The 25,320-nt window shown below is 43.2% G+C and overlaps 1 protein-coding gene across 14 annotated transcripts in view; it reads left to right on the top strand.

Annotated features, from left to right (window-relative positions):
* The window catches only part of PALM2AKAP2 (PALM2 and AKAP2 fusion), a 488,279-nt gene that overhangs the window by 356,814 nt on the left and 106,145 nt on the right, over positions 1–25,320 (top strand). Inside the window, exon 1 of one of the 14 annotated variants that reach the window (XM_006939353.5) lies at positions 22,944–23,096. The exons of 12 other annotated variants lie outside the window; for them this stretch is intronic. The gene's annotated coding sequence lies outside the window, so the exon portion shown is untranslated. Of the gene's footprint in view, positions 1–22,943; positions 23,097–23,588; positions 23,609–25,320 lie in introns of those variants that run through there. One more of the 14 variants, XM_019816301.2, reaches the window with a different exon arrangement.

The following is a 25,320-nucleotide window of genomic DNA, read 5'->3' on the forward strand; positions in this document are numbered from 1 at the left end:
GCCCCACTGTGCATGGTGAAGAAAGGTCAGAGAGGCATAAAGTAGCTTTGATCTTGACTCAAGATTTCCAGTGATGTCAGCGGGAAGGCAGCACATGGCCCACTCCAGCTGGAACACTAATGGCCAAAAGTTTACAAAATGAGTCATCTGGCAATCAACCTAATTATCACTGTTCAAATTAAATGCATAAATTTATAATCATTGCCTAGATTGAAGAATCCATAGCAAAGTGTATCAGACTCAACCACTTGCCCTCTATTACTAGATTAGACACAAAAGAATGGTTCCTCCTTCTTAAAATTCTGTTTATATTTCAATTAACAGAGGCTGGAAGTAGGAGGCTTTCTAACATTTTTGTTTGAATGACTAGAATTTAAGTATATGCCACATGTGAATTTTTCTTTGAAAAACAAGAAGTACTATCTACCCCACCCCACCCCCACCTTTTTAAAGTAAGCTCTAAGCCCAATATGGGGCTTGAACTCACAACCCCCCAAGATTGAATGTCACCTCCTCCATGAACTGAGCCAGCCAGGTACCCCAAGTGGTGTCCCTTTTTATATTGAGATATCCCTAGAGATATTTCACTCCTGGATTTATCAGTAGAGATTGTGCAAAAGAACATACAGGATGAATTTATTCAAGCTTTCCTTTGTAATGTGAAGGCTGGACTTAAATTATCTGTGTTAAAAATGTTAGAGAAAGCAAACAAAAATGCCACAGTGAAATTAAATGAAAGATGGGGTAATCACCTGCTTGGTCAAAAGAGTCAACTAATCTAAACAATTTAACTATCCAGTACTGAAAGTTCATTTTCTTATAATTATGTTATTATGTTTAGCAGAATTAGCAAGACAATAATATAGATTCAATGGTGTATTTACGTTTCACTGGCTGTTATTGCAAACACAGAAGTTTGTATCTATGACTGCATCAGACAGAGAGGGATGGGTGGATGAGCTTGATGGATTTTTATTTGCTATTTTGGAATCTGTCATCATTTTAAGAATTCATTTCTGAAATGTGTTACTAGTGTAGCTGCAGATGTAGTGCAGACATTTAAATGATCAGAGAGACTAGAGTTTGTGTTATAAAAGCAAATGGCATGTTCTGATAGAAGCAAGTCTTGTCCAAGTCCCATTTGTTTAGTTAATTTATTTATGTTGAGAGAGACAGAGGGTGGGAGCAGGGGAGGGGCAGAGAGGGAGAGAGAGAATCCCAAGCAGGCTCTGTTCTGTCAGCACAGAGCCTGATGCAGGGCTCAATCTCACAAACCACAAGATCATGACTTGAGCTGAAACCAAGAGTCAGGCACTTAACCGACTGAGCCACCCAGGTGCCCCCAGGTCTCATTTTCTAAGGTTGCTACTTAATCAGTCCACTGATCCTTGCAACCAGGATCTTGACTGAAGTTGTATTTGGGTCTGGCCAGTTGAGATGTCATTCTTGATCTCTCCTCTTCTTTAATAAATAGCTGGGAATGTTTAATAAGAACAGAGGATTTTTAGTTCTCAAGAACTGAGCCCACCCTGAAGAATGGATACCATACACTTTAAAAAGTTAAGCAAAATAGAAATATATATAAATATGCCAATAAATTTCTACAAATATTATTAAGTTCCTCTATTAATGTCAGTCTATTCTCCCTAAAGAATTTGTGAAACTTCTGGTGGATATAACTTAGGGAAATACTTCTGTTTAGATCTTCTGCTTTGAGTTTCCCAATTATGCAGCAATCATCAATTTTTTCCTTTAGTTATTACTGTGGTTCCTACCCTACACTGCTTTATGTATCCATCCTGTCTTTGTACCCATCCACAGTACTATTTTTTTCCTGTGTCTGTAAGTGCCTGATGTTCATTAATTAACTACAGACTCCTCATCATATATCTATATGTGTACCACTATTACTGTTTCTAATAACTACTTTACATATCCTTGCAATATCAGCTATCCCTGTCTTCTGCCCTGGGAAAACAAACTATTCTGTTAAAACTCTAACTACAATAAAACTTGATTCATTGACACTTGCCAAGGGGAATATCAGGAGAAATCACTGTAATAGTTTGGTTTCCTCCATATTGCTCTTTTTATAATAGATGTACCTATCTTCATGCTTAGAAATTTTCTTTCTTAAAATGGTCCAAAATTGTTTGCAATGTCATAATTGTCTGAATGTGATTTTGTCTACTACAGGTAACGTTTTAATACTATATCTTAGTTTGAAATGACAAAGTCGTGCTACTAAAAATGGATATGACTTAGAAGAGTGAATTCATTCGTAAATAAACTTCTGTCATTCTGAGGAACATTGAGCTAGGAGCATTTATATTAAAAACACCCTCTAAATACACTGATGTGAGTAGGAACATCATATGGGCCTGCTCAACAATTTTAAATCACTCGGCTTAGTAGGTTGAATTGTGAACCCATTCTTCCCCCAAAAAGGGATGTCCAAGACCTAAACCCTGGTACTTGTAAATATGACCTTATTTGGAAAATGAGTCTTTGCAATTCAATTAAGAATCTCTAGATGAGGTCATCCTGGATTAAACCAGTAGATCCTAAGTCCAATGATATGTGTCCTTATAAGAAACAGAAAGAGAGGAAACACACCTGGAAAAGAAGGCCATGTGAACAGACAGAGGCAGAGATTGGAGTATGTGGAGGCCCAAACCAAAGAACACATGGAGCCACCAGACAAGCTGGAAGAGGCAGGGAAAGATGCTCCCCTAGAACCTTCAGAGCACAGCTCTGCCAATGCCTTGATTTTAAAGTTCTGGCCTCCAAAATTGTGACAGAATAAATTTCCGTTGTTTTAAGCCACCAATTTTGTGGTAATTTATTATGGCAGCCCTGGGAAACAGATGTTCTCAGATCTACCTAGAATTGTACCTACTTTTCTTCAGTGCCAATGCCATAGATGCCAAAAACCAATATTAGACACACCCATTACTATTTTCTTATTATACCACGTTCACGTTTTTTTTTTTTAATTCAAGTGTAAGTTAACACAATGTTACATTAGTTTCAGGGACACAACATAGTGATTTGACAAGTCTAAATGTTATGTTATGCTCACAAGTCTAGCTACCATCTGTCATCATACAACACTATGACAATACCACTGACTATATTCCTTATGCTGTTTTTACTTTTGTTTTTTTACACTGCTGCAGGTGATTCTTACGGTCATGCAAGTTGTAGAAAATACTGATCCATGCTTTTTTTTTTTTCAATCAATGTCTAGGCAAGCAGCAAAACAGAATAAGATATAATATAGGAGCTATCCTAAAGTATAACTATCTTTGTGTTCTTGTGAACAGGCACAGGCTGAAATAGGTTAGTGGTTCTCTTGAAACAAGAACAGGTAAAAACAACTTTTAAAAAGTGAACGTAGTAGGGATGCCTGGCTGGCTCAGTCAGTGGAACATGTGACTCCTGATTTTGGGGTCATGAGTTCAGGCCCAACACTGAATATAGAGATTACTTAAATAAATAAACTAAAAAAAAAGTGATCATAATATATCCAAGTGTCCATCAACAGATGAATGGATAAGTTCATTATAAATTATCCCTGTGACTTACTCATTCCATAACTGGAAGGCTATATTTCCTAGTCCCCTTCACCCATTTTGCCCATCCCCCACATCTGCTCCCCTCTGGCAACCATCATTTTGTTCTCTGTATCTGTGGGTCTATTTCTGCTTTTTGTTTTTTCATTCGTTTTGTTTTTTAGATTCTACACGTAAGTGAAATCATATGGGGTTTGTCTTTCTCTGTTTGACTTATTTCACTTAGCATAGTACCCTCTAGGTCCATCCATGTTGTCACAAATGGCAAGACCCCATCCTTTTTTATGGCTGAGTAATAGTCCTGTGTGTGTGTGTGTGTGTGTGTGTGTGTGTGTGTGTGTGTGTGCGCGCGCGCGCGCGTGTGTGTGTGATCTATCCATGGACACTTACCATTGTTAACTAGAAGAAAAGGGAACTCATATTCCAGGATAGCTTCTATATTATATCCTATTCTGTTTTTTGCTTGCCTAGACATTGATTTTTTTAAAAGGTATGGATCAGTATTTTCTAAAACTTGCATGACTGTGAGAATCTCCTGCAGTAGTGTAGAAAACAATAGTAAAAATACAGCTTCCCAGGTTTCTCCTTTCAAAATTCACATTCAGAAGATCTGAGTTTGAGAATTAGCATTTTTAATGAGCACCCCAGGTGACTTTTGTGGTCAGTTTGGGAAAATATTGTCTCAGCATTCAACCGAGGCAGTGTCAGGTGTGGCCACATGAGCCCTACCAATGCTCCTGGCTCTCCAGTTCCCAATGAGCCCGAGAAAGGACTTTCCTGTTCCAAACCCTTTGATTCCATTCCTTTTGAACACTGACCAAGGCTTAGACATCTCCTCCTGGCATTGAAGATTTCCTTACTCTAACTGTAATTTCATTTCTAGCCTTGTCTTCCACTGTGTCTCTGTACCCAAACTTGCCATCTCCACCTGCACTATTTGTAGCCAAAGTGATCTTCTCTAAAGACCAACCTGATAACATCCCTCTGCTCAAGCCTGCTGGCCTTTCCATTGCCCTGAGCACCTTAACCAAACTCTGGCAGGTGCTCTGCTTTTTAGAACCCCATTCTTTTATTGACTGCTCCCTTGGTCTTCCTCCTCTCTCTCCCTCTCCCTCCCAATTAACTTCTCTTTATATTCCAGTCTTTGGCCCAAATATTATTTCCTTGAACAGCACTTTCTGACAAGTCTTGTTTGTTACATGCTTTCACTGGACCTAGTACTCCTCCCTAGCCAGTCTCACATAAATAACCACAGAGGTCAATGCAGAATATCTGGTCTCCCCTGCTGGAATGTAATTACCATAGGGCATGTGTCCCCAGCACCTGGCTGAGTGTCTAGCACATCATGTGCAACTGTTAGTATTTGCTGAATGAATAAATCTATGAATGAACAAGTGAAGACCAATCTTTATCTAGACTGATTAGGCTGGACTGTTGGCCTTCCCCAAACTTGGTCCCGATGTGCTCACCTCAGGGTCTTTCTCTTGAGGCTCCCTTCCTGCTTTCCCCTCATATGCCACTTTCCTCAGTGTTTTTGTTTGTTTTGCATGTGTTAGAGTCTCTAAATTACAATTCAATTCATTTTTTACCATTCCCTTTTAAAAATTTTTGAAAAAATATTCACCTGTTTTGAGAAAGAGAGAGCCTGAGCAGGAGAGGGGCAGACAAGAGAAGGAGAGAGAGAATCCCAAGTAGACTCTGCACTGTCAGCACAAAGCCTGACACAGGGCTCAGTTTCATGACCTGAGCCGAAACCAAGAGTCAGACGCTTAACCTACTGAGCCACCCAGGCACCACATACCGTTCCTTTATTTTTAAAACACAACTTAATTGAGGTTTATAATTTATATACCATAAAGTTCACACATTTAAGTCTGTAATTTAACAACTTTTAAATTTACCAACCATCACTGTAATCCAAATTCATAAGATTTCATCACTTCCATAAGATCCCTCATGCCCAGTGATGGATAATCTCCTTTCCCATCACAATCCCAAGCAAACACATATTTTCTGTCTCTATAGGTTTGCCTGTTCTGGACATTTCATATAAATGGAATCATATAACATGTAGTCTTTTGTGTCTGTTTTTTTCACTTAGCCTGATGTTTTTAAGATTCATCCATGTTGTGTCCTCAACCAATATCTCATTTCCTTCATGCTGAATGGTATTTCATTTAATGGGTATTCCAGTGTTTTGCTTTGATTCTTGATCCTTTCACAAGTTGGTAGACTTTTCAGTTGTTTCCACTTTTTGCCTATTATGAATAGTGCTTCTGTGAATGTACATGCCTTGTTTGCATGGACCTATGTTTTCATGTGTCATGGCTATGGACCCAGGAGTGAAACTGCTGGGCCATATGGTAAATGTATTTTTAACTTTGTGGAGAACTGTTAGATTGTTTTCCAAAGTAGTTGTACCATTTTACACTCCCACCATCAACAGATAGGAGGTTTGCTTTTTCCGTATCCTAGTCAACACTTGCTATTGTCTGTGCTTTTATTGTAACCATCCTAGTGGGTGTTGAGTGGTATTGGTTTGCATTTCCCTGATGGGTAATGATGCTCAGTACATTTTCATGTGTTTGTTGGCCATTTGTATGCAGTGAATTTTTTAATGGCTTGATTGCCTTTATTTGCTGAGGGGTGGGCTCTGTTGACAAACTGTCCACCACACACAGCACCCTCTCTCAAGCGCTCAGTCCATGTTTTCTGAGTGAGGTATCCTCTTCCTGACTCGGGGGTGGTGGAGGGGGCTCAACTTACTTTTCCTCTTTAGTATCACTTCCACCGGCCCACCACTGCCCTGGGTGGGGGTGCAGGTTCATCTGTCTCTTTTCTTTCCATTTCTTTCTCTCCCACTTTCTGTCTGGTTATTTTTCCTTTACCTCTCCCCTTTAAAAATGTTTTTAATCACCTTTATTAGCGTATCAGTTTTTTTTATTGTGGTAAAACATACACAACAAAATTTACCCCTTTAGCCATTTTTAAGTGTGCAGTTCTGTAGCATCATGCCCTTCATGTTCTTCTGTGACCATAGCCCCCCTCTGTCTCCAGAACCTTTTCATTCATTTCATTATTCATCTCCAATTAAACCTCTGTATCCATTAAAGACTTACTTCCCATTCCCTCCTCCCTCCAGCTCTTGGCAACCTCCTCAGTGTTACCTTTTACATATGAATATCTAGGTGTCTTCTCAAAGGGAATTTAAATGCATCCTGTTAATCCTAAAAAACCCCATAAAATGCCTAAACCCCAACCTCGCATTTTAATATCTGGTGGGCAAGGCAAGTTAGAAAGGGAATTGCTTTACATATGTTTGAGAGTAGTGTTGCAAATAAAGGACTAGGAAGGTACTTAATGCTAGATTTTAAATGAATTTGCTGGTCCCAGGGCTTCCTTTCTTCTGGGGAGTAAACTACCCAGCGCCAACACCCACCCTGGAAGCGTCTTGGCTTTATTCAGCTGGGTGCATATTCTTAGGAGCCAGAAGTTGCACCCGCTGGGCTATGCATTGTTTTCTTGAATTTTGTTGATTTGATCACTATTCAAAACTACATCAGTCATGTTGAAACTCTATCAATGTTAAAGAAATATCTTCTGAGTAGAAACGATGTGATTTGTCTGCCATTTTAATCAAATATGTACACCAACTAAATCCCAAATGCCATCTGTACCTTGCCCTCTTGTTCTATACCAAGATGCTGAAAACTTAAGTGTTGCAAAAAAGAACACAGAAAATCCTAGCACACCAGAATTTTCCTTCAGAAATAAGCCTTGTACTTACTTACATTATTAAAAGATAAACTGAGACATATTAGAATTTTTAAGAGTTTATTTGAGCAAAAATCAGTTTGAATTGGGCAGTGCCGAATCAGAAGTGGTTTGCAAGGCTCCAAAGATGGGAACTCAGGGAGAGATTTTTATAGAGAACAGGCAGAAACAAAGAAAGGGAATTATTGATTGCCTATAGCTTAAAGCCTAGTTGGCTCTTGTGATTGGTTGTCCTTAACGTTTTGATTTTATAACCTTGAGGTATTTACAGGCTTAGATTTTGGTTTGCTTACATAGGTGGCGATAGCAATGAAGCTATATCAGTCTAATGGCTTCTTTGTTTAATTAATTTAACAACATATACAATATTTCTTGCTTAGGCAAGAAACAAGATGGGTACCATTTAGGCGGGTTGGGATTCTGGCTGTAAAACTACTTTGAAAGGGGCATGTTTCCTAATCAAGGACGTGAGAAAGCAACGTTAAAAACAAGGATGTTGCTTCTCTATATGTAAAACTTACCGCTGGGAGAGAGATTGTTCTGGAAGCCAGATGTTCTCCAGTTACAAAAGGGGGAAAGCATTTAGAATCTTCCGGTGATGAATAGAGGCCACAGGTTGCAGCTTTCTTTGGGCTTGGCTTTTAAAAAGCCATTCTGCCGAGGGTCTTTTGTTGGCCAGCTGTGTCGAGCCAGTTGCCCTTTGTATTTGATGATGACGACACTGAGGATTATTTTGTGTGGGGGTTCGGGACAGAAAGACATGTTTGGGACCAGAAGTCATTTCTATGTTGTGTACATACAAAAGGACTGCTCTAAACCTGCTTCCTTGCCAAAGGAAGTATTTTCTTGTAGATTTTTTTTAATCCTTGAAACTGTCTAGAGTGGTGGGTCTCAGAAGGGGGTGAGAGTCATACCAAGACCATACAGCTACGTTTTCACAATACTCCCTCTTTGAGAATTACTGTCTTGAATTTTTTTTTGAAATACGCATGTTGCATTATTACCAGGTAATAAATGTGAAAGGCTGTGCTGTAAACTGTAATAGGCTACATCAGTATTGGTAATTATTATTCCTAAGTGTTACTCCCTATTTGTCAAATAAAATGAAAGTCAAATAAATGAAGTCATAGCCATTGACAGCTCTCCATTGTCTACGTATAGATAAGGATTATTCCTGGCAAAGGACAGATCTCAGGTACTTCTTTGTCATTTTATCTTTCATCATGTTCCCTTGCCAACACCAATAGCTAATATTGACTGAGCATTTGCTATGCACTCAGTTCTGTGCTAGGCCCTTCCATGTACCATCTTCTACAATCTCCAAACTGACCCTGAGAGGGAGGGAGGGACTCTTATTAATCCCATTTTACAGATGTGGCCACTGTGACACAGTCAAGTGAAGCAACTTATCAAAGATCTCAAAGTGAGCATTTGAACCTGGCAGAAAGACAATGTTTAACCTCTCTATTTGAGTATTAATAAATGTAAGTTAGCTTTACTATTAGCTAAATCAGAGGAGCTCTAAGGATGGGGCAGAAGTAGCTTTGCCAGATAAAACATGAGATACTCAATTAAATTGAATTTTAGATTAGTGATGAATATATTTTTAGCATCAGTGTGTCCCAAATATTACATGGGACATACCAAGAAATGGTTTATTGGTTACCTAAAATTTAAATTTAACCGGGTGTCCTATATTTTAATTTGCTAAGTTTGGCAGCCCTAATCAGAAGGGGTGTTGCAAAGGAGATGAAGATAATTGCTTAATACGTTTGATTATTATGGTTTGGAATTATTTGTGGTTTTGGATTTTTTTATTATGACTTTATTCATTCAGGAATAACAATAGGTTATATTAGGCTTTAAATCAGACAGATACACCATTTCAGTTCACAAAATATACTGATAGCCTATCAACAGACTTCTCCTGACTTCTTTTTTTTTCTGGAAATAAAGGCTTCCAAACCTGATCCATGTCAAGATCTGTACCTCATTGGTTTTCTCTATGAAGTGAAACTATAGGAAATTCTGTCCCCATTTTGTTTGTTTCTCTTGAATGAAGCTTTTTCCCCTTAATCTGGGCATGTTATGATTTTTCTGAAGCCCATTCTAGAATTTTAATTTTAGCTGGGCTATTGGTGTTGGCCTGATTTCATTTTCTGCAGATAACTTCATCATCCCAGTTTTTAAAATGTCTTGCGCTTATACTTGATAAAATTCCCCTCTCTCTAAGTGGTCACCTCCTAAAATAGATGACAGTGGCCTGGATATTCCAAGTCTAAGTTCTGATACATTCACAAATATTTCCTGAATACACCAGTGCATTTCCTCTTATGTACATTTCTAGCATTCCAGCAGTGGGAGCAACTAATGATGATAAAGCTCTAGAAATAGTCTCTGTTCGTGTAGGTCAGAGCCCATCTGCAGATAAGCCTGTCGTCTTATGAGTGGTTCATTGGCAAGTACAGGAGTCTATGACTTCCCAGAGAACTAAGTTAAGCAAACCAAATGCGAAAGCCATTGGCAGAAGCCATGGGTCTAAGCTGCCAGTCTGGTTCCCACTTAAGCAGGGGTTTGCCTAGATCTAGTTCATTTAACAAATTATGAATGTCTGGGAGGGTTTAGAATGGTCACAGGTTATTCCTGAAAAAAAAATTATTCGTAGACTTTGTCCTTCCGAAACAAGTTGGGCATCACAGAGGCCTCATAAATCTTGAGTGTAATTCTCAGGAATACCTGTTGGATGCATAGGCAGAAACATCTTGCTTCATTATACAAGTATTTAAGACTGTGTTAAGTGAGCATCTAGTGTTCCTCTCAGTAAATGATCAAATGCCTTCCTCTTCCATCTCTTTCTTCTACCCATCCCCCAATGGCCTCCCTCCTTGCTTTTTTTCTGTTGGAGTAAAAAGTTGTAGTTAGCACGGTGAAAATCATGACATATGTGTAGGTTGTGTGTAAAGAGAGAAAACATGCTCAGACTAGGTGATTGACTGGCTAGAAGAGACTGCAAAACACGAACAGGCTTATACACCAAGAGCTAGGTTGTTTCGATGTAACTTGAGCCTATTGTTATTGCTTCCTCAGAAATGAGCCCGTGGAGATATGACATTTATTTTAGCTCAGCACTCTTATGTCTATTTCGGAAAAAGAAAAGATCCCAGCTGCTGCAGTCCCCACTTCCTTTCCCAAAGGGAACTGGGCTAGTGGGTAGGATACTGAATCCGCCATCACGCTCTCCATATGCTCTTAGACTGGTGAGTTTTCATCTGTAACATGATGAATTTCTAGTCTAGTTCCATTTACAAAAAAAAAAAAAATTAATGAGAATAATATTTAGTATATCGATAGTGGTATTCATTAAATAATATTTATTTATTCTAACTTATTGAGAACTTTCCATGTGTCTGTCAGGCATTGCCCTGGATGCTTAGGGTATTATATTATTGGATTCTTACGCAACCCTATGAGATAGATACTATGAGTAATTTACAGAAGAAGAAAAGGTACAGAGAGACTAAGTAACTTGTCCAAGGACACAGCTAAGGAGTCACAGAGCCCTGAGCTAACCAGGCTGCCTTCGCTCCTAATGACTGTCATATGGCTTTGCCTGGTAGAACAAAATGACAGTGCTTATATGCAAATATACAAAGTAGGTCTCACAGTCCCTGATCAATAAGGGAGCTTTTATGTAGTTTTGTTTGCATTTGTTCTTCAATACAACGCTGGAGTTTACCTGGTGGGATAAGATTCGATTTGCATCCCCAAGATTTGGTTGCTTTTCAGACTTGCCCTTGGGCCCTCATCCTGACAACATTCTGATTACATTTTCGTTATCATTCTACTGCTGTGAATCATGAATATGATAAAACAGAACTGCGTCTTCAGTAAATAAGGAAAGCTGGGCCCTTGGTGAATAAATATACCTTTCAATGAATCTGGAGAAATTCAGCATACAGATATCCTGCAATATTTATTAGGAGACCCTTGTACCCACCAGGCCTGAGCTTAGGGCAGTTTCTTAATTCAGTTGTTCCTAAAATACCTGCATTTTTATAACATTTATTAACTTTTAAGTAAAAAAATCAGTTTATTGAATGTTGTGTTGCATGTTTTTTTTTTCTATGAGACGTACCATATATTTAAACAGATTCAGATTTTAAGGGTGATTTTTCAAATTAATGTCACTAAATCCTTTGGGAATTTTGAAAATAAAAGCTTATTTAAGGTTGAGAAATAGACAAACATTTATCCAGTAAGAGCCACTATTTTTATTATTCTTAATGTGTTTTAAATATGTTGGTTCTTGCAAAGAAAATATGAACAAAACCCAAATATGAAAAAAATTTCCAAGTTTATATTAAGTTTATCCCATGAGTGACATAGGAAAATCCCTCTTAAGAGAAATGGCATTGCAAAAAGAGGCAGAGAATCTTCTTTTTCAAATAAAAAAAAATGCATCCTGTTTCTAAGCATTTTTCATCATATTTGACACTTTATTAAAATGAACCTTTTTCTTCCATGTGGACTTCATCAAACTTTTCTTATCCTGTAATAGTCTTGACCCACCTTCCTGTTTTTTTCTCCTCTCACCCTTTCTCCTTTCCTCCCTCTCTCCTTCCTTCCTCCTTCTCTCCTTCCCTCTCTCCCTTCCTTCTTTGCTTCTTTCTTCCCTTCCTGATTTGTCCCCCACTGCTTTCCCAGCATTCACCAAGGGCTAGGCACTATGTTACTCTACCTGCATTGTTTCATTTAACACTTACAGCTACACTGTGAGGTATGTACCCTCCTTGTCCCATTGGTATGACAGATGAAGAAATCGATGCTCTGAGAACGTAACAATTTCCCAAGGTCATAAAAGCTGTAAGAGTGGAGTCAGGATTCAGTCTGAAGTCTGTAATATTCCAGAGCCCACAATTTATTGCTTTCTATACAATGAGGACGGATTTCTTTTAAAATTGGGAAAATGTCTTAATTAAAATGTAACAACAGGAAAATAGTTATGATCCCCTAGGAGAAGGAATGAGTCAAGAACTGATCTGATCTAAGACCACTCTGGCTTTTGGGACTGAACATAGGGAAATTACAGAGCAACAGACTGGCACAGAAAAATTACAACCAGTAGCTAACATTTACTGAGAATCGAAAAGGTAGGTTCTACGGACTTTGTTAGCATTACCTCATCCAGTGCTCACCACAGGCTCATGATATAGATCCTATGTAATCGTCCCTATTTTAAAGATTGGGAAACTGAGGCACAGGCGGGTAAGGTAACCTGTGGAAGGTCCCGCCTGGAACCCACCTCCTGTCTGTGGTCCACAAGTGCTCTTCTTTTCTTGGGGAAATGTTGAACCTGTTAATGTCACAAGCACCCTTTCACTTGGAGTTCAGATCCAGAGCAAAGACCATACAGTATGTTTTCCTTGTGGAGGGACTCCGTAACTTTCAAGCCACACGTTTTTTGTGCCAGTGACATGTCTGAGAAGAGCTGGGTTTGTCATTAACGAGTTCAAGAGAGAAAAATGGCACAGAAAATAGGAGAGGAAAAGGAAAGGCCAACCAAACTCACCCATGGTAAATTTTAGAAATGTAAGGGTCGTTAGGTCCTTTCATACAAAGTACCAAATTCTCCTTGGCATTTGTCTTACAGGAAAGTCTAGTTTATTTGGTGTTTTAAAAGTGCATATATTTTTTTAACCTAAAAGCTTAAGAACTATTTTATTCAATGTGTTTCAAAAGGCTATTTTTGTGAGTTGGTGCTTTGCTTTTAAAAAGACATTTCCAGGGGTGCCTGGGTGGCTCAGTTGGTTAAGCATCCACCTCTTGATTTTGGCTCAGGTCATGATCTCATTCATGGTTCGTGGGTTTGAGTCCCACGTTGGGCTTTGTGCTGACAGTGCGGAGCCTGCTTGGGATTCACTGTCTCTCTCTCTTTCTCTCTCAGTCTCTCTCTCTCTTTCTGCCCCTCCCCCACCTCTCAAAATAAATAAACTTGTGAAGACATTTCCTAGAAACTTACTCAAATGGAGACTAGTTGAAAAGAGCATTTTATTATAATGATTTATTATCAGAGTGTTGGTGGACAGAGTGACAGCTGCTGAAATCTTCAAGTGGTGAGGGAGGGCGACTTACTGAGAAAGGAGGACAGTAGTCTGGAAGAAACAGCAAGAACACTCATCGCCCCCTCCAGAGAGAGAGCAAGCATATGACTGTTCACTGCCACCTCCCCAACACATGTCAGGGTATGTCACACATGACAGGATCTTAATAAATATCTGTGAAATGGATAGATGATTGAATGAGAAGGAGTTTTAATTTTGGCAAGAGGAACCATTGGAGATTGGTTTAGGAGGTGAACTCGGGTGCCCTGATGGACAAGATGGGGGAGAGGCCAAAGGCAGAGATGCCTGTCAAGAGGCCGGTGACGGTCCAGGTCAGAAAGGAGGAAGGACTGGACCACACAGAAACAGTGGGGACAGTAAGAGAAACCACAGTGGCTGGACCTCAGTGAAGAAGAAGGCAAAGGTGACCATGGGGACCACAAAACCCTAAGTCAGGAAATGCAGGGAAGATGAGTGGCGGGGAGGCATGTATGGAGTTTGGCTGGAATATGTGGGTTGGATGGATACGCATGGGAAGATGCTGGGCCTCAGGTAGGATTCTAGGGTACACTCAGTAGAATGTTTCTACCCAGGGGAATGTCAAGATAATGGGAATGGGGGGAAGAAGATTGTGGTTGGGGAAGCTTGCCTTTGGGGCAGGCTGAGGAAGAGGCCTTGGAAGGGGAGGAGTTGGACAGGCCAGGACTGGTGAGAAGGACTTTGTAGGTGAAGAGAGGAGTGTGAGGGAGAATGGCTTCCAGAGCTGGTGGATCCAGGGCAGATTGAGTGATCCCAAGGCACACAAAACAAGAGCGGTAGGTGATGCCAAGGCCGGAAGAAGAGGGGGGCGGGGGGCAGACGGTGGGGACACTGACTCTGCGCATTTCAGCATGGCAGGGTCCCTGCCCCGGGATAAGATGATGCCTACTCCTGTGGGAACCGGGCCCTCTGGATACAGAGCCCGGAAGGCATCCCTTTCCGAGAGTGGGCACGAAGCACAGCACACCTGAGTGTCAGTGGGGAGCCCTCATCCCCAGCCCCCTCCGTCGGGTTCAGGTCCATGGCAGCGTCCTCTGCCTGTCAACTATCACAGAATATTGAGAATGGGCTGGAGGCTTTAAGAGAACCCAAAGCAAAACCCCCCTGACAGCACAGCCCGCCCTGGGTGCCCTGGGTGCCCGGGCTGCCAATACGACGCTACCCCTGCTTCTGCATCTTGTCTGGCCTTACTGCCAGACCCCCAGAGATGGGCCACAGATCTGAGCCTGGCCTTAATACCCGGGCTTCCCCTCACCGTCCCGTGTAATTCTTGTTGTTTGGTGTTCTCTTTCAAAGTAATAAAAATGCCAAAGGAAGCAAGCTTACAGCAAAGAACTTCTCACCGGGCTGGGAGTGAGCAGGCCCGCATCTGAGTCCTGACTTTAACCCAGTCTTGCTGGGCGGTTCTACTCAAATGCTGTAGGATCCATCTAGGATTCATTCGCTTCGCTACTGACAACTGACCCTGAGTTCTGACCTTGCCGCCAGCTCTGAGCCTACAGCTTTACGTGGATGATCTCATTACACTCACAGCAACCATATATGGTAGAAATTCTGATCTGCCTTTTTTACAGGTGAGGATTCAGAGAGACGGCTTTCCCAAGTTCACACAGCTAATAAGGGACAGATCAGGATTCGATCCCAGGCCTCTTGCTCCAGAGACTCTATATTTCATGGACACTTGGTTATACCGTAAAATGAGGAACGTGGCTTGGGTGACGAGTAGTTTTTTTTCTCCCTAGGTCTTATTCTCTTGTCTCTGGCATCTCGATATGCCCTCCCCCATCCCAATTGAGTGCAAAAAGAAAAAAAAATGCTTAAAATAAAAAACAGGAGCAGCAGCAGCAGCAGCTGTCTGTCTAAACACGCCGTCCTCGTCTCTGTGCCTGCCTATCTTATCTCGACCAGTCTATAAATTACTTAGCAGTCCGGCACCTAGGCTCCCCAGTGCCTGAGCCCTTCACGGGAGACACAAACTGTTTCAGATACCTGGCAGCTTTACCCATTTCTGTTATCTGTCAGACTTCTTAAGGTATTTGAGTTTGCAGTGCCTGCTCCTAAAATTAACCAGGCACTGGTCTAAAAAGAAAAGGAACCAGGGAGGGAAAGAGGGAGGAAGGACGGAAAGTAAGGAGGAAAAGAGAAGAAGAGGATGCTTTGGAGAAAGCGTTGACCTGAGGAGGTACGGAGTCTGCACGGATCATGTGGCTCTGTGTGCTTTAGTGGACTTTATCATAAGCTATGGTGCCTTCTCGGGTGATTTTCTATTGGCCATGGTCCCATCCCAACAGAGGCTGTAAACATACTGTAGAAGCAGCGATTAGCATTCTCCATATTTAAATGATCGTAACACTTTATAATCTTGGTGGCTATTTAGGGAAGTAATTAATTTACTCCATGCATGTAAACTTAAAAAAATTTTTTTTCAACGTTTATTTATTTTTGGGACAGAGAGAGACAGAGCATGAACGGGGGAGGGGCAGAGAGAGAGGGAGACACAGAATCGGAAACAGGCTCCAGGCTCTGAGCCATCAGCCCAGAGCCTGATGCGGGGCTCGAACTCAGGGATCGCGAGATCGTGACCTGGCTGAAGTCCGACGCTTAACTGACTGCGCCACCCAGGCGCCCACATGCATGTAAACTTAAAATGCCTTCACAATATAGCTCATCATCCTACTTAACACTAGGATAAGTAATGTGAACACAGTATTGTAGAAGGAAAAAGCCTGCTTTCTCCCTGGGTAGGTCTCCATATCAAAACATTTGATGAGTAAGTCAGAAACTACTGCGAAAAGTACCTCTGCGACCATCCGAGTTATTGACGATGTCAAGATTTAGTCTTTCTCCACCCCTGATATTACCGAAAGTCTTTATGGTTCTTTCCATAAATGAACAAACAGCCTGTACTCCCAAGTTCTGAGGGAAACTTGGGAATTACTGGGGAAATATTACAGTCCCATTTTTTAAGAACTAAAAAAACAATTCTCCATCTTCACCTAAAATCGAAAAGGGGTTAAACACCACCAGAAAGAAAGGTGGTTTTGCATTTAAAACCCAGATCGTTCATGAGAAGCAAACCCACCGAGTTTACTCAGCAAGGACTATCCTGGCCATGGCAGACACTGTTTCCCAGCACCCGGTGAACATGCTTTGTACAGTCCAAGTATATTGGCCATATTTTATGTTTTCAATGTCATGCTTTAAAAAGTACCTCATTTTAGGCTTTGTCTCCATTAGGGAATGAACTCTGGAATTTTTAGTACTTTTTTTTTTAAGTAATCTCTGCACCTAACGTGGGGCTCAAACTCACCACCTCAAGACCATGAATGCTCTGCCAAGTGAGCCAGCCAGGTGCCTCTAGTAGATTTTTCATATATTTATTTTTTTCATATTTATACATTTATTGGGGGGGGCAAGGGGCAGTGAGAGAGGGAGAGAGGGAGAATCCCAAGCAGGCTCCGCACTGTCAGGGCAGAGCCTGACGTGGGGCTCGATCCCACGAACTGTGAGATCATGACCTGAGCTGAAATCAAGAGTCAGACACTCAACCCACTGAGCCTCCCTGGCTCTCCCAGCAGATCTTTAAAATGCTTCAGTCGTTAAATGAGATAAAATCCTTAGCCAAGAAACAAAGAACTTGTGCATCATAGGGCTTTGTCGCTCCTACTTACCAAGTAATACGTGAGTATGTTCTTGTCGTTAGCGCATGAGCTCTGAGGCCTCTGGAGCTAAGGATGTGGGCTACAATCATCTCATGTAGCCGTGGGTGACTTCTTCTTCCCTTACTGGGTACTCTGTCCTCTGTGCCCTCTTCCTTCCCCGCCCTGCCCTTCCCCTCTGCAAATAGCATTTTTCCTCCACCCTTCCCAACACAGGGCTTCCCCAAGTTGCTGCTTTTCATTGAAGATTTTGGTTTGGAATACTGTATGACTCTCTGTTTATTATGCTACCATTTAAAGCTTTATTACAATGGGCAGTCTGGATGATGCGATGTCACTTTGCCAAGGTAGAGAAGACACAGGCCAGCTACAACGTGGAACAAAATAAAGACAATTAGATGGACAAAAGTTGTTTGGGTTTTGGAATGTTTCATTTGGAGTGTTTTTAAAGGTCTTTTGAAAAAAGAGTCTCAAACGGCAGGGGTGAATGTCATGAGGTCACCCTTTCCTTGTGTTAGAAGGTTTGGCAAAGGAGAGGCCAAGTGTGAGGATGCAGGAAAAGGAAATAAATGTGGAACAGGCAGGAAAGGAACGTACTGGGGCACAGGAAGCCACAGACCCTGGAGAGGAAAGGAAGGAAAGGCAGGCATCACAAATGAGGCCAAGAATGGGAGGAAACACAGTCCTAGAGCCAAATATTCTCATATGACACTGTCCCTATTTCTGTGTCCATGATCTCCCCTTCTGCCTCAGGACTGTGTCCACCCCAAGTGCTCCCTAAACCAGGCTGGGCCACAGAATCATGTGGAAAGCTAAAACAGATACAGATTCCTGGGGCTCAGATCTAGGGGGAAAAATCTGCTGTTTTCTTTTTTTCTGGCTACTCTTGACGGGAGCTAGCTTGACAAACACTGATTTGCAGGCTTTCGATCTGACTGCCACTTAGCAACCAGGTCTGACCTTAGAGAAGAGTTGGCTTTGAGAAGGGTGTTTTTAATTTGATAAAACTAACTGCAAGTCCAAACAAACAGTCCATTGACTGGCCTGTGTCAGTCTTATGTGTGGTACACTCCAAACGTTGACAGTTGAAACACTCCATGATGGGTCATCCCTTTTATGAAAACGCCACGTTATCTGGAGATGCCCGTTTTGCCTTTCAGTAAGAATCAGGGATCAGTGGAGAACCGTGTTAAGTGGCAAATCCATAGACGTACCAAACATCCACATGAATAAGGTAAAACCACTATTTGATGTAGAAAGCAAGCAAATGATCCATACGGCTCCTAGGACTTAGTTGGCTGTCCCAAGTCCTGCAGCCAGCAGGGATAAATTTTTCCTTTTATATCTAAAGTAAAATTATTTGAACCCCTACTGACAGAGTAGAAGATGTCCAGTGCCCACCCCACTATTTTTATGGGCTTTTAACTCAAGGGGTTAACTCAAGTGGGGTGGGGTGAGTTCTACTCACTTGTTCTGATTTCTTATTTAGTTTGACTTCTTCATCTCACATTATCTTGCCTGATATCCACCCTGTACCAAGCTTCATACAAGCCCTTTGCCTTTGGTTCTCCAAACAAATGCTGTTTTAAGAGGTTACCAGAAGTACTTACATCACAACAGAGCACAGCAAACAACTTTAAAAGTGTATATTAAATAAATACTCTTTTGCTTTTGGCCTTTTCGGTGATCAGGAATTTCTCATTCTCTGACTTCTCCCCACCCCACCCCCAATCTCCATAGATTCCCAAAGTGAATTGCACTTGAACAGTGTATAAATATTTTTTATCTCAAGAGATATCACCAAATTGTCTTCTGAATTTAGCAATGTATTAATATCAACGTATATTCCCATCCACAGAGTACAATCACTTAATTTTCATCATTCCCTCACCAACAAGAAATAAAATTTGTATTTTATGTATTTACCAATATCATAGGCCAATATCATATTGTCACTTACATTTCTTTAATTCTGAAGTTTGGGCATTATTTATCTATAAACGACTGTTTTCTTTTTCCTATTAGGTATTTGGCGATTTTCTTCAATTTTCTTATTGATTTGTAAGAACTCTTCACATAGTAGAGATAGTAATTCATCGTTATGTATGTTGCAAATATTTTCCCCAGTTTGTTTCTTCTCATACATTTTCAGTGGTGCATCTGGTCCCATGATGCCCTTGGGATTGGGATTGTTCCTAACTTTCCAGTGACCTCACCTGTTGCTTGTGGGGAAAGCCCCACAGATCTAAGGCTATTGGTTTCATGGAGGCCAGCCTTTTTGGTGTTGGTCTTTTTCCTTAATCCCCTCCTCCTCTTCCTCCTCCTCACCCCTTATTCCTCTTCCTCTTCCTTCTTCCTAGTAAATCTTTATTTTCAGTGGGACACATTTAACATATGAAGATTACACCCAGCTGATGTTTTTTGATGTTGCTCCTTGCTAGAAGGAGGAAGTGGCAAGTTCTCTTTTATGATGGGCCTCCCTTGACCCCCCCCCCTTTTGGTTTGCAAATGATCTCTCTGAGGGACTCACTGAGTCTTTTTTTCAGTTTCTACTTTTCTCTAAGTTTAGGGACATGTGGCTACTGAAAGACCCGTATTTGCAGGACTTGGTTCATTGTGCTTAGTTTGGGAAAAGAAAGAGAAGAGCTTTGTCAATCTGTATCTAGGCTGACCTCTTTCCCAAAAAGCCTTTACTTTTGGTGTTTCTTCAGCAGGCACATTGTATTTCTTGGGTCCCTTGGAGGTCACTGTCCCTCGGGGCACAGTTTATGTCACTCCAGCAACATAGCAGATGCAAAATGGGCAGATATGTACATTAGGCCATAGTGAAAGAAGTCCTGAGTTCTTTCCCGGCTAAGCAAAATTTCCATAGGTTTTGTGTCCTAGATTCTGTAGGGCCTTTGGGAGTATTAAACATTCACACATCTCAACTATGTTTTTTTCCCCCCACAAAATTAGTAGCCCTTTCTTTGCTTCAAATGGGCTTCTGTAGTGCATCTAGGAGACTAAATGTGCTTCTTTCATAAAATATTCTCAGCTCCAATAACCATTATCATGTTAAGAGACAAATGATGTGATGTACCCATAAGAATGTGCTGGGTGATAAAGCCAGCTTTCCCCATCTCCAGCATTTCTCATATTCTCATGTTCTTAAGATCACGTGGAAGCTGTTAGAACACTTTTCCTAGCCCTGCCCCCAGGGATTCTGACTTTGTAGGTAAAGGTGGGGCTGAGAAATCTGCATTTTTAGTGAGCGCAGAGGTGGTTCTGATGTCTGTGGTCCTTGGTATTGGCTTTGAGTCCAAGGCCAGATGTCTCAACCTCAGCACCATTGACATTTGGAACATGGTAATCCTTTGTTGCTGGGGTGCTGGTTAGCAACATCTGGGACCTTATCCCTTAGATGTCAGTAGCACCCTCCCCCCATTATAACAATCAGGAATGCCTCCAGACATTGCCAACATGTCCCCTGGGGAGTCAAATCACCCTCAACTGAGAACCACTGACTGAGGGGGAAATAAATGAGAAAATGCTAATTGAAAACAGTTTTTACTTTTATACGTAGATGGTCATACCCTCGCATTGATTTCATTGAACAAATTAAACGAATATTTCTGAGCACCTGATATGCACCAAGCATTTTATATTAAAAATGTTTAATATAATCATGGTTACTTCTTTAACATAAGACGGAAGAAAAGGAAATGTTCTTGTAAGTTAATATCTGTTGAATATGCATTTTTCCTAAATTAATATTCCCAATAGTTTTCTGTAGGATATACCAGAGCTTTAAAATTAATATTAAAAAATTAATATTAATTAACCAATATGAAAAGTAATATTAAATTAAAATGAATATTAAAATTGGCATTGCTTTAGGGAGGATGTAATTCAGCTGGTGTGAATTGCTGTACTCTCTAGTGATGAAACAAATTTGATTTATAAACTTTACATTTATTTTAATTTAGAAACATAGGAAGAAAGTCATGATGCACCTGCCATAATACTGTTTCTAAAACCTCACCTCTGCTGTAATTTTAGAATCTCTCCTTGGAGAGTCTGTGGTCCACATAAATAAATAACTGTACCCAAACATGCTCATTTCAATGTGAGTTTTTCACATGTTAGTAAAATGTTAAAAATAGACCATGATGTAGGGCACTCAGATATTTAACTCCTTACGTCAGTGACAGGAGGAGCTACAAGGAAGGAACGAGGGAAAGAAAAAAGGTAGGAAGGGAGGGGGAAGGGAGTGACAGAAGGAGGAAAGAAGAAAGGATGGAAGGAGGAAGGAAAGAAGGAAGAAAGGGAAGGAACAGGAATTGATTGAGGATAATGCTCTATAATCTCTGACCACCGGTCAGTAAATTCTATTGAAATTCAAGAGTAGAGACCTACAAGGAGGCTGGTGAAACCATTCCTAAAAGGCAAGAAAAAGAAGCCTATTGACATTCAGGAACCCTGAAGAGATCAGCTGACTCTCCATTGTAGACTTTATCCCCTTCCTCCCAGAAAGGTGTGAATACAGCTCAAGACAGGAAAGGAGTCTTTTCTGCAGAGGGTGCTGTTGTTAATGTGTCAATAGTGTGGACAGGCTTTCTGGGCAGTTCCCAATGATATCATTTCTTTGTACTGGAGATCAAGGACCTTTGTGGATTAGGAAAGAAGAAGCAGACCCCGGCAGCTGTCTTTCCCGCTGTGTTTGGCAGGCAGCACTGAGTCTCAGAAGAGGACCCCAGGACCTTGGCCAGGGGTTCAGAAAGAAGCAGGCCCACCTAGAAATGGAAACTCCAAGGAGAGTAAGGCGCTCTGACTTACAAAGCTGGAGAGAGAATAAATAGGAAAATGAAAAACCCCCATCATTCCTAGTGGAAGGCTGAATTCAAGAAACCTGGCTTTATATTATTTTCCTCTGCAGAGAGCGTGCAGAGTAAGATAACTGCTCGCTTTTTAAAAATGCTGTTTTCTGTGTAGGGTGTTTCAGCGTGTGTCCTCTCAGGATTTCCAGACAGTCCCTAAAGGGTCATTAACATTATTTAAATATTCATGCTGGGGGAGGGGACCACAGACTGAAATTTCAGACCGCTCCAGAGTGAGGGATGGTTGGCTACTATCCTAACGCGGCCCCACCTTGTGTATCAGCTGCCTCCTTCCCCACCGATGGCTTTGTTAACACACGCGCTTTGACACCAGGCCACCGGCTGCCACAACGAGGAGGGCAGCGCGACGGCTCTGGAGAGCCGGGGAGCCGGAAGCATCCTCGTCCACACCTTGGCCTCTAGGCCACAACGGGGAGAGCCCCAAAACACAAAGACGCACTTCCTAACCGCTGCCGGCCGTTGTACTTACCCGGGGACAGTCGCGCGGTGTCGAAATGAAGGATCGCTCCCACCTCGGGCAGGAGCTCAGCAGCCCCTGGCGTTGCGAGCGCGCACATACACCCACACGCTTCCACCTACTTACATACACGTACGTGTACCCCAACACACACCCGCCTGTGCACACGCCGACACGCCCACCCGTGCACTGACAACAGGTCCACATCCCCAGACACAGAGCCGTCTCCCCAGTTCACTTGCCTCTATCCATCCATCTCTCCATCCCTCCATCCCTCCACCCCTCCAATGTACCCATTCATTCATTTCGTGGTTTCTCGGTTTGGGCTTTGGATTCCACCAAAGCCAGAGACGCGTGGGTGGATGGGGAGGGCACATGGGAGCGGAGGGGCGGCCCGCGGTCGCCGGGCGCCGAGAGGGGCGGGGAAGGGGCGGGCTCCGGCAGCCCACGGGCGGCGCTCCTGGCCCTCCGGCGCGCCCAGCGGCCGCTGCGCCCGGCAGACGCGCTCGCCCCGGCCCCGGGGCTGCCGCACGCCTTCCCCGGAGCTTCTCAGACGCCCCGCGCCGGAGCAGAGCTCGAGGACTGCGCCCCCCAGGATCCTGCGCCCAGAGGTGGGTGGCCCAGGCTGGGGGCGCGGCGGCCCCCGACTCCGCGTCCCCGGGACGCCCTCCTAGTGTTGCGGCCTCAGGCGTCGTCCCCGGGGCGCCCTCCGAGTGTTGGGGCTCCAGGCGTGGGGAAAGGGTGGCCCGGGAGGGGCTGCAGATCTGGGGTGTCCTCCGAAGGATCGCGGACTTTAAAGGGCTTTTATGGCCTTGCCTAGCGGAGCGTGTGCGCGGAGGTGGCCTGGCTGGAAAGGGCTGTGGCCATGTGGCTTTGAATTCCTAGGTTTGGGGGAGGGCCGAGCCTTTGGCTGCTTTATTCAATACTTAGTTATATATGCTTTAGAAAAATAAACTTAGGACCCTTTCTTCTGCCCTCCAACACACACACACACACACACACACACACACACACACACACACACACACGGGCTGTACAGGAAAAGCGGGGAATATCTAACGGCCGTGGCCACCCCTCCAGATCCGGAGCAGCAGAGGATGGAACCACTGGTTCCAGCTCCCGAGTAAGACGCGGGTCCTTAGATGGCAGCGCTGGGGCGTTGGGGGAGCGCAGGCCGGGGAGGGCCGGGTCCCCGGCCAGCCGGAGCCTCGCGGACTGGGTCTGGGAGCTGCACACTCCGGAGACCATGCAGCCTTTCTGTGCAGGGACGCCCGGAGTACGCGCTGAGCCTCGAAGTTTGGCCTGTGGCTGAGACCCCAGCTGTTAGGACCCGGTGTTTTATCCTGGATAAAGCGGAGGGTACCTCTCTTTGGGCCCTTCGTGGAGACAGTTTGGGGAGTGGAAGGGGCTGGTCGCGGTGGTGCTCGCTGGGCAAACTGTGCCTGTAATCTGGGTGGAGGCAGCGTGAGCTCAGGGATGGGAGCGAGGAGATCCTGGCGGCCCTGAGAAATTCTGGAGAAGCGTACTGGAGGACGAGGGACTGAATCGAAGTCCGTGAGAGCTGGGAGCCCGGGACCCGGCGGAGGAAGGCGGGCGGGCCTGGGAGCGGCGGCGCGGGTGGCCGTGAGCATTGCCGGCTAAGGGGCGGCTGCGCGCAGTGGGGAGCCAGGCAGGGAGCAGAACAGGCAGCGGGTTACTGAGCTCCTGGCCCTCATGGCAGACGCTCGCCAGCCTTGGGGACCTTTCCCTAATCCGCAAAACGGGGGCGTCGCGAAGGGCGATGACTCATTTTGAGAGGCCGTGGGTTGTCTCTCCAGACCCGTTCAAGCCAGTTGCGTGGGGCAGCATTGATTTGGCTGTGATAGGCTGTGTGGTCAGACTTTGACAAATCTTTACCCTTCTCTGTAGCAGTTTTAAGTGCAGAGCCATTAATGTAGGCAAGCCTCTTTCCCCCGCCCCGCCGCCCCCCCCCCCCAAATGTATTTCTCTTTGAAAAGAGATCTCACACATACACACACTTACCTATACATCTCTACATGGTGCATCTCTGAAGCTGCTAACAAGTTCACAGGGGAAGCAGTCTTCCATCTTCACATGTTGCCAGGCATCTGGAGGCCACCAGGCACCACTGTGATCCCAGGACGTTGGTTTTTCTTGGTTTTGTTCTAATTCAAGAGAGTTTCGCTTAAGCGTCACACTTTTCTTCCTGGAAATGGTCCTAATTTCATTAAATATTGTCTCTTTCCTCCCACCTGGCACCATCCCCAAGCCTGATCAATAAAATTTCAGAGTAAGGAGTTTACTTTCTCTGTTTAAACGTAAAGCCCTTTAAGAATTAAAACTTGCCCTAACACATCTTCTAAACGGCTGTCCACTGCCAGCTTTCTCCTGCCCAGTTTTGACACTGGCTCTTTGCTCAGAGGGCGCTTTCTCCTTTGAGTGGGCACAACATGGGTCAGGTAGGTCCTGCAATTATTTGGGGCTACACCAATACCATTAGTCAGGAGCCAAGAAAAATGAAAGTAACCCTCCTCGGGTCTCCCAGCATCTTCCCTAGTGGACTGCAAGTTAGGTGTCGAGATGTTTCTCTGGCACCAAAGTTCACTTCAGTTTCTTTCGGGGATGCTGAGGTGCCGGTGGGAGCGGGTGACTGGGTTCTGAGATGGGACAGACATTTTGAAATACCCATTATCTCATAGTTCTGGCATGACGGTTGGCAAGGCTTCCTGCCTACACAGTTCAGGGTAGTGTAGTCAGATTATTTCACTTCCATAAGTGGCTCGTTCTCAGGAACCTCAGGATTTCAGGCTCATGAGATGAAGCAGGTTGTCTTAA

Source organism: Felis catus, chromosome D4, assembly GCF_018350175.1.
Source record: "Felis catus isolate Fca126 chromosome D4, F.catus_Fca126_mat1.0, whole genome shotgun sequence".
NCBI lineage: Eukaryota > Metazoa > Chordata > Mammalia > Carnivora > Felidae > Felis > Felis catus.